The following is a 10,693-nucleotide window of genomic DNA, read 5'->3' on the forward strand; positions in this document are numbered from 1 at the left end:
GATTTTAAAATTCCTAAGGCAATAGTATATGCTATTGTCGGATTATATTCAGAAAGACATGTTTATGTCAGGGATTTTAACAACCATTTATTAGGCCCAAGATATGTTTTTACAGGAATTCCACAAGGAGCTGTCTTAAGTCCTTTGCTTTTCAATTTATACACAGCTGACCTACATAAATTAAAGTTGGAAAAATATCCTTTTAAGATTATCCAATATGCAGATGACTTCAGCATATACTGCGAAACAAAGAAGAGAGATGAAGCTTTTGGATTTTTAATGGATACTTATAATGTTGTAGAAATATGGTTGGAAGAAAATCACCTTCAACTGTCGACCACAAAATCAGTAATGACCATTTTCAGTAGACATAATATTCCCAATATAGAAACATTTATAGTAAAACAGCGAGAAATTCCTTTTAAAAAGGTAGTTAAATATTTGGGCATTATACTGGATCACAAACTCACATGGAAATTTCACATAGAATATATGTTAAATAGATGTGAAAAAGGCCTAAACTTTCTGAAAATGACAACTAAAACTTGGTGGGGAACAGATGTTCAGACTTCCTTACTTTTTTATAGGACGTACATTCGCTCTATCGTAGATTATGGATGTTGGTTATATGGATCTGCCAGCAAGAACTTACTAAACAAATTAAACATATTTATAAACCAGTGTCTGCGGATCTGTATTGGAGCCATGAAGACAACTCCTATTGAGCCCCTTTATGTTGAAGCACTTGAGCCTCCAATTTCTCTTAGAAGACATTTCCTGGCCGAAAAATTTTTACTGAAAATTAAACACCAGAACACTTTCCTTTATACCGAATTAATAAATTTAAACAATTATGATTTAACGAATAAATATTGGATGAAGAAAAACTCTCCAACCCTATGTGAAGCTCTTAGAGAAAACACAGTTTCTGGTGATGAAGCTATTAACTTAAAATCACACACAGATACAAATGATTTTGAAACATTTTTTTATGACGTTAAATTTATTAAACCAAATTATGTAAACACTGGAAGAGCAAATAACAACATTATAACAAGCATCTTATCCAATTGGGATTACCACAGTACTATCTACACGGATGCCTCCAAATCAGGAGACGGTACAGGATGTGCCTTTTACATCCCCATGGAAAAGGTAGAAAAAATGTTCAAATTAAAAGCAAATATTTCCATATTTAGTGCGGAAGCAATTGCCATATATCAAGCCCTAGTTTTTGTTTCTAACAGGGAATCCTCCGTTATTATTGTTACAGATGCGATGTCAGTTCTCACAGCTATTAACCAACCTACTTTTCCAAGCACATACTCCAATCCCTATATAATATTAATTAAAAAATTGGTGAAACAATTTAAAGAAATTTAAAAAAATGTGATATTTATATGGGCAAAAGCACACAGTAGGATTAAACATAATGAGCATGTGGACCATTTAGCCAAATTAAGTATTTATTCAGGGGAAACCACAGAATATCTACCAAGTATTTCTGATTTGGTTGCCACACGTAAGGCAGCCTTGAAACATAAATGGAGTGACCTATGGTCTGAGTTTTGCTTTACCAACCCAAATAGATACACTTCTTTACACACAACTGTCCCTGTTTCACATTGGCATAGAACCTATAATGTCCCTAGGCGTTACATAACAACGATATCTAGGCTAAAATTTGGACATGCTTGCTTTCCTGCTCATCTTGCAAGAATTCATGTAGTTGAGAGTAAAAACTGTGTGGAATGTGGAGTAGAAGGTGACCTAGATCATGTAATTTTTGGTTGTGCCAAAAATAATCTGGAATCCACCTTATTATATAATAATATAGTTCACATTACCGGTAAATCTCCGTTTAACGTTTTATCTGCTCTAGCGACTCAAAACAGATTAATTTACGACTGCATAATCGATTTTTTGGCCAAATGTAATATTTTTCTTTAGTTAAAAAAAAAATAATAATAATTTGTTTTTACTGTTTACCTTTGTTTTCTCTCCTTTATATGTTTAATCCTATTTACCGTGGCCTAGTTTTCCTGTATATGTTTTATATTATAATGTCCTGATGGGCCCCTGGACGTGAAGCGTGTGACCCTTGTTAATGTGTATGTATATAGATAAAATTTTCTCTTCTTTTCGCTAATTGTTGTATTGATTTCCAACTTTAAATTTATCTATTCTAGTCTATATTTAATTGAAAATAATTCAAAAACTTTTTACTGCTCCTAATGAGATTAAAAAAAAAAACATGTAACTGGCTGTATGGCAAACTGCCAAAGCCATATAAAAAAATAAATAAAAAAAAAAAAAAAAAAAAAAAAAAAGACGATGTAGAATATTTGAGAAGTTTAGACCCTAAAGAATGGAAGTCACAAGATCATTACAAAGTCCTAGGTATTCCAAATATAGGATACAAAGCAACAGATGACATTATCAAAACTGCCTACAGGAAGAAAGTCTTAAAGCAACATCCTGACAAACGTAAAGCGCTAGGGGAAGAAATCAAAACAGATGATGACTATTTTACCTGTATAACAATGGTTTATGAAACTCTAGGAAATATAAGTAGGAGAGGAGCGTACGATTCTGTTGATCCACAATTCGACAATGATCTACCTTGTACTAGTGATAAAAAAAAGACTTTTATAAAACGTTTACGTATTATTTTCACTTAAACTCCCGATGGTCTGAAAAAACACGGGTGCCCAAATTAGGAACTGAAAATTCGACAAAGGAAGAGGTGGAACACTTTTATTCGTATTGCTATGATTTTAAATCATGGAGGGAATATTCCTATGAAGACGAAGAGGATAAAGATAAATGTCAAGATCATGATGAGAGAAGGTATGTGGATAAGTTAAACAAAGCTGAGAGATTAAGAAAGAAAAAAGAAGAAATAAAATTGATATGTGGAGAAGAAAAGGAGAAGGAACTGCGTGCAATATTGAGGGAATGTGAAAATTTAATAAATGAAGAAAACAGAGTAGCCAAAAAGTATGAAAATTCATTTGAGACTAAAGACTTAGGAAATTTTCGATCGAAAACTTACCAAAACCCATCTAAGTAGAGACACTGGGAAAAAGAAAGCAATTGTTTTTCAGGTGGGACTCAATATTTTCACACAATAGAAAAGTGTTGTTGTCGAGAGAAAATCATATTTTTGTTGCACTTATTAATACTGGTTTTATCTCAAAACAAGGCGGGGATGTTATTGTGTTTTCAATTTATCAATCAAAGGCAAAATGAAAATTAAATTAAATTTTTTTATTTTATAACGCGGGCAGATAAATTTGATACACCCTGTATATTGAGCTGTAAATATTTATTAGAATTTAGTTTGGATGTAAGTGGATTTCTCTTTTAATGAACTTTCCGATGAACCATTAAAGACTTTTGTGAATAATTAAAGTGAAAAGGACGATGTATTTAGGTTTAAAATGGAGAAGTTTGTTTACTACGGAAACTATAGAATCCACAGCTGGATGTAATTATCATTTTCGAGAAAAGTGGTTTTAAAATAAAGTTTGGAATTTTAATATCTTTGTTTCAACACGAGTAAATGTTGTATAGTTCCCCGAAAGTAATTAGGATGGTCGGAATAATTTTGAAAAAGACTGTTTGTTTGTCGAATGGAAAATGTTGTTTATGATTCTTGGCAACTTGGAAGGGGAAAAGTGGTTTGAATGATTGAGAGAGTTTGAAAAAGAAGTCATTATGTTTTTGGCATCGCTGAAGAGCAGTTCGACGTTTTCGTGGATAGATAGTTAGCAAGTACCAGTGGCTGTTTGATAGTGGAGAATAGTGTTGAAAAGTGGAACGAGAGACAGATCAAATTGAGACGAAATACCTCTTTGATTCTGTATTATTGTGAGAAGGAGAGCAGAGAATTTTTGGAGTTTTGTTTGAATCGAGTACGTGTCAAAAGAGGCCCGGCTTGTTGGAGAATTGGTGCTGGTATACTGATAGTTTTGAAGCTGGAGAACGGAGAGGGCTTTGATGAGTAGCCTTTAACATAGTCAACGAGGGAGAGCTGTTTTGGGTCACGAGAAGACATCAGACTGAGTGAAGCAAAAGGTCAGTCAATTTATGTGAAAGAGATTTTTATGTTCGGAAACTAAATTTTTGAGTAAAAAGCATATGAATTAAAAGTCCAATATTTCAAAAAGTAAATAGTAAATATAGGTAATCTTGCGAATACATAGTTTTGTTTTGTTTAGTTTGTTTTACCAAAGTCATCGGGAACAAACCGATAAATTGTTTTTTTTTAACTATAATAATATTTAATTGGTAAGAATTTCATTCGGACATCTGTGTCCACAGGTTCTAGATTTGATAGATTTTAGAGTATTGGAGTAGTGGATATACATCCACTTTCATAAACTACGCCGGTGGTCCCTGGTGGGCTATGATCAATCATGTGATCTTGCCAAAGTTTTCGAGGAAAAACTATAAAAGGCGGTATATGGTTTCCAATTGCGTTGATTGCACAACAAAGAGTTACTGTTGGTCCACGTTTCCCTGACGTAATTTTACCAATCTGTTTTGCACCTTTGCATGCAATCATCTTCTTTGGCTTATGGACAGTTGAAAGGCCAGTTTCTTCTACGCTCCAAATTGCTTCTGGTCCAATTCCATTGCTTTCAAGAACTGTCTATAAATTTATGAAAAATTTTGATACATTGTTTCTGTTGAAGCTAGTTGCACTAGTAAAACTGGTTGCTTCCGGAGATCGTAGTGATAAGGTCTTCATCCTCTTCAGAAATCCGTATAACCAGTCGTAACTGGCTTGCTTATGTTTATTCCACGAAGCAGGTATTTTTTCATTATTTCTTACGGCAAACTCGTACGCTAGTCCTTTTGCTTGTTTGGTTAATTTTCTTGCCACATCTAATCTTTAAACATATTTTCCTCTGCATTTGTAAATATTTGAGCCTTCTTGTAATCAGGATAATAGGTTATTTTAACATTTTCGGATCGTTGTCGGCGAACGTATCTTTTTAATGTCTTAACATTTATTTGATAACGACTTGCCGTTTCCTTGAGAGACGTCCCGTTATTAATAACGTCTAAAACAGCTTCTTATAACTTCTGGCTATCGACTGGTGTTCTTTTCTTTGCTCCTTCCCTCCATTTGTATTGACGTGGCATATCTATAATATAAAAGACACTCATCTATAAGGAATTTCTGGGAGACTTGATCGCGGGATCATATCTCCCAGATAAGATGGAATCAAGTCTCCCCCAAGACGCCATTTTAATATTTTTGTCTATAAAAATATGACGACAAACTAGACCTCTTGCAAACTCTGCAAAACGTAAACTGAATGGTTATGGTGTTAAACACAAATTATACGAAAATCTCACCTTAACGAATATTAAAGAAAATCAACTTAAAATAATTCTGAAAACAATTCTCGGTAGGGACAAAAAACTTGTAATCAACACGTGCTCTTCGTTGTGTATTCTAATACAAACTAAATTAAATGGGATCTTCAGACATACTAACAGCTACGCTTTGTTGCCGGTTTTATATTTTAGGCTACTTATTTACTGAAATTTTAAAGAGTAAAGAGTGATTAAGTCTCCCATATGATCAAGTCTCCCTCTCCTCCTCTACTACTTCTAGGTCTACCTGTTGTCAAGGAGGCTCTGAGAAAGACAAATTTACACCAACACGACCGTAGGTTCTTGATAAAAATTAAAACAATTTATATCGCAGTATGGTTAGAACGCCCTCTAACGGGGAATAAGTGAAATGAATTTCGACTCGATTCAAGTTCTCTGTTTAACCCAGGTATGACAATACCAAAAGGCACGGTTAGGAAAATTTTCCAATTTACATTTCAGAGAACCTGTATGAAACGAGTCTGTGTACTCTAATACAGAATAAGGCATTAGTAAAATAAGAAAATCTACGGTTTCGTTGTTTTAATTGTTTTAATTTTTATCAAGAACTTACGGTCGTGTTGGTGTAAACTTGTCTTCCTCAGAGCCTCCTTGACAACAAGTAGACCTAGAAATAGTACTATCGGAGGATGAAGGGAGACAGATTTAAATCAAAACGAAACCGTAGATTTTCTTATTTTACTAATGCCATCCTCTGTATTAGAAGTACACAGACTCGTTTCATACAGGTTCTCTGAAATGTAAATTGAAATATTTTTCTAACGGTGCCTTTTGGTATTGTCATAGCTGGGTTAAACAGGGAACTTGAATCGAGTCGAAATTCGTTTCACTTATTCCCCTTTAGAGGGCGTTCTAACCATACTGCGATATAAATTATTTTAATTTATATCGAGAACCTACGGTCGTGTTGGTGTAAATTCAGAGCCTCCTTGACAACAGGTAGACCTAGAAATAGTACTATCGAAGGATGGAGGGAGACACATTTAGATCAAAACGAAACCGTAGATTTTCTTATTTTAATTATATAATATATATATATATATATATATATATATATATATATTGATGCACGTTAAGTTGTGACTTCCGGTATACAGAAGAGGCTGTCCGACTTCCACCTTTTCTACTAGGAATTATTTTTTAAAAATTGTGTATTTGGTAAAAGGGGGGCTTATAAAATGGGTCTACCTATTGAGGGGAAAGGATTTACCAAAATAAATTTTGTATATATATACGTATATACCGAAGCGTACATCATACGTTATGGCTTCCATATATAGGGTAGTTCAAGGCGCGTTGTCACTTCCAGCGGTGTTGTCATATTTTGGAAGTCACAACGACTCGTCTGCTAGATTTACTTCCTATTTTGAGCGTAATGTGTGATCTTTTGAAACTTTTACTGTGAATACAGTTGTCTGTGTTTTAAAGTTGTCCATTTAAATTAAAATATTGATATTCTTTTGATTATACAGGTTTACAAAAAAATACATTTCGGACTATTTGACGAAACCATATGACTAGGGGGGTTTTTGGGGTCGCTGGTTACGAATCATGGGTTCGCTAACCTCTATCACGTCAGGTAAAGGTTATTTCAAGGACAAATCAAGATAAATCGACAGTCGCTCTGAAAAAGTATATTAGGAGGGTTTTGGGGTCGCTTATAACGAATCCCGGATCTGCTGACCTCTATCACGTGTAGCTGAAGGTCATTTCGAGGTCAAATCAAGATAAATCAACACAATCGCTGTGAAAAAGTATATTAGGGTGTTTTTGGGGTCCCTGATCACAAAACTGGGGCCCGTTGAGCTCAACCACGTCAGGTAAAGGCCATTTAAGGTCAAATCCATTTTGTTAACTCCTCCTGATTTGAACTTGAAATGACCTTTACATGACGTAGTAGAGCTCAACGGACCGCAGTTTTCATGATCAGCGACCCCAAAACTCCCTATACTTTCAGAGCAATTGTGTCAATTTGTTGATTTGACCTTAAAATGACGTTGAACTAGACGAGATAGAGGTCAGCGGACTCCGGATTCATCTTCAGCGACACCAAGAACCCCCTAATATACTTTTTCAGAGCGACTGTCGATTTATCTTGATTTGACCTTGAAATGACCTTTACCTGACGCGATAGAGGTGAGCAGACCCCGGATTTGTGATCAGCCACTCCAAAAACCCCCTTGTCATATGGTTTCGTCAAATTGTCCGAAATTTAGTTTTTTTTGTAAACCTGTGTTATTTATGATAATATGATTGATATTTATTTTAACAAAAATACTAATATATTATTATTGCTGTAAAATGGATTTATTGGAATTAATTAAAAAAGTGTTAATAGTAAGTCATTTATTTATGAAAATTATATCAAAAATGTTAATAAATAAATTTGAACTTATAGAAAATTTTAATATTTTAGATTTTATTACAGGCACCGTCCTTTTAATTTTTGATGTACCAATAATATATGTAATAAAAAATTAAATGGCTAAACCCTCCAGGTGGGGATTACCCGCTAAAAAGCTATCTAGATCCATCTTTTTCGAGCAGATTTTTCCCAATCTGCTACTCGATACTATTGACTATGCTTCTCCATTTCTTTCTATCCTCTTCTGTTTTTCTGCTAGTCTCTAATTCCTGCCCTATATAAATCTTCCTTTAATTCCTGTAACCATTTATTCTAGTTCCTCCGCGTCTCCTTCTAACTCCGGGTCTCCATTGTAAAATTGAGTTTATAGTTGTTGCGCTACCTGCTCTCCATATGTGCCCCAACAATCCAACTCTGTGCCCAAATCTGAAAATCTGGAATAATATCTACCCGGGTCGAAACATTTTTTTTTAATATATGAAAATAGTTATTTATGAAACGGAGTGTGTGCTATACATCGCGTAAGTTCGCAAAAAGTACTTCACGCACAATTTCATACAATATTTTATCTACGATAAACAAATAAAAATACTGTAACTCTTCGTCACTGGAATTCATTTCTATTCTACAATTCTTAGAACTGTGACATATAAAAATTCTAATTTCTTTCAAACCACAAAACTGTCAAATTTTTTTTTTGTAATTTATTGCTCATTATGTCATCACCTCTCTTGTGCTCTGCACAAGAGATCTAAGGTTAGAGCTAAGAATAAGCTTGGCTAGGTGCTACGTTTTCTCGACTCTGTTTTACGGAATGGAAGCTTGGACCTTGAATGCGGCATCAATGAAAAAACTGGAATCATTCGAGATGTGGGTATATAGAAGAATTCTAAAAATATCATGGACAGAACACGTCACAAACAAAGAGGTTCTGAGAAAGGTGAATAAAGAAATGGAAGTCTTAAATACAATTAAAACCAGAAAATTGGAATATCTCGGACATATTACACGTGGAGAGAGATACAACTTGCTCCAACTCATTATGCAGGGAAAGATTCAAGGAAAAAGAAGCATAGGGAGACGCAGAATATCGTGGTTGCGCAACCTGAGAGAATGGTACGGATGTACATCAAACGAACTTTTCAGAGCAGCCGTCTCCAACGTCCGAATAGCTATGATGATTGCCGACCTCCTTCGCGGAGATGGCACTTGAAGAAAAAGAAGATGTCATCACCATGAAACGCGAAAGTTAAGAAAGAATATTTAATTATATGAAAGTGTGTCAAAAACAGTGAGAAAAAGTAAATCCCATTTAAAATACATTGTTACTTCATGCTTACTTTAAAGCACTGCTATCTATAATGACAGTTTTCACAAACTAAAAATTTATATATTATAATATGACATAGAGTAGATAAAAATCATTTATTAATTATTAATTGATTATAGTCAGAAGAAAATTAGATCATGCACCCCTTGTTTTTTATAATTGTTAACATACTAAATTACATATCCAATAATTATTGTTATCCATTAAATATATCGATGCAGATCGGCCTTATATCGGATCCTCTTCTATTAGTCCGTTCGCTGACGGTAAAATATTGCAAAACCCATAAATTTTAAAAAACCACCTAAGATTGACATGAAATTTGGCATACACATACATAGGTAACAGTGGTGTCATGGTGTGGGAACGCGTGGGAACGCCGTTCCCACACTGGTTAACAAAAGTTAAAAATAATAGAGAATTTAGGTTTTGTAAACAAAAATTAGCAGTGCGTTCCGGCACTGCGTTCCCGCACTGCTAATTTTGCCATGACACCACTGATAGGTAACATATCAAAGAAGAAAATTGTTATTGTGCCGATGTTTTCTTTTGCCAAGCAGACATTCCGTTAACATTTTTAGTCACAACATAAAAGCAATGTTAAAGTATTATTAGAGCAACGCGTTTTGGTATCACATTTCTTTTAATGACCGACACACAAAATATTTTAATGACGGATCCCACACTAGAACCAGATTTTTATTACCTACTGCTGATAAGGTAAAGTTATCAAATATCACTCGTTGTCATCTCTGTGTTAATTTGAAATAATAAAATATAAATATTGTAGTTTTGTATTCTAAAATATTTGGAAAAAATATCTATGTATTTTTTTTTTTCATTTAGGTACACATCATTTTAAGGGATTGTCCGGAAGAGTACAGGCTCAGTATATCGGCAAATGAATTTTGTTTTAAATACCGTCCGTATAGAGGAGGTGCTCGTTGTGGATAGGCGCAAAATCTTAGTCCAGTGCTAATTAAATGCATTAATTTTTTTCGAATTCTGAGAAAACTAATAAGTATTTTTGAAAAATTTAAACGCAGAATGGAAGCTTACATTATTACCGAGGGCAGAAAGTCCCTGAAAACTTATATAATGTTTATTTTAATAACTTATATACCTAATATATGTTTATTTTAATAAAGATAATGGGATGAAAAAACAAGAGAAAAGTTAGTGTGATTTTTAATTTCGAATATTTCATTCAAAAGAAACTTTTTTTTATTCTAAGGGACTTTCGGTCCCCCGTAATAATGTTATCTTTCATTCTGGGTGTATGTTTTAAAAAATATTTATTAGTTTTCTCAGGATTCGAAAAAAATAAATGTATTTAAATAGCATTGGACAGAGATTTTGCGCCTACCCCCTTAAGAGAGAGTTTACTGTATTTTATATTATTACTAGAATTTATTACTTTAAACTTTTTATCGCTCTTGATTCATTTTATCGTGTATTTAATTCCATTCAATTGTAATTGTACATTCAATTTTTTTGTAATTTTTACACGTTTTATTACTTTCGAAATAACAATAACTATAAAATTGATTTTTCAGCCTACTTGGGTCAAAAAAATACACAATTTT

General features: G+C 33.7%; 1 pseudogene; it reads left to right on the plus strand.

Annotated features, from left to right (window-relative positions):
* Nucleotides 1-876: 876 nt before the first annotated feature.
* LOC126886144 (dnaJ homolog subfamily C member 2-like) lies at nucleotides 877-3,049 on the plus strand (annotated as a pseudogene).
* Nucleotides 3,050-10,693: the final 7,644 nt, after the last annotated feature.

This window comes from Diabrotica virgifera, chromosome 6, assembly GCF_917563875.1.
Source record: "Diabrotica virgifera virgifera chromosome 6, PGI_DIABVI_V3a".
NCBI classification, from domain to species: domain Eukaryota; kingdom Metazoa; phylum Arthropoda; class Insecta; order Coleoptera; family Chrysomelidae; genus Diabrotica; species Diabrotica virgifera.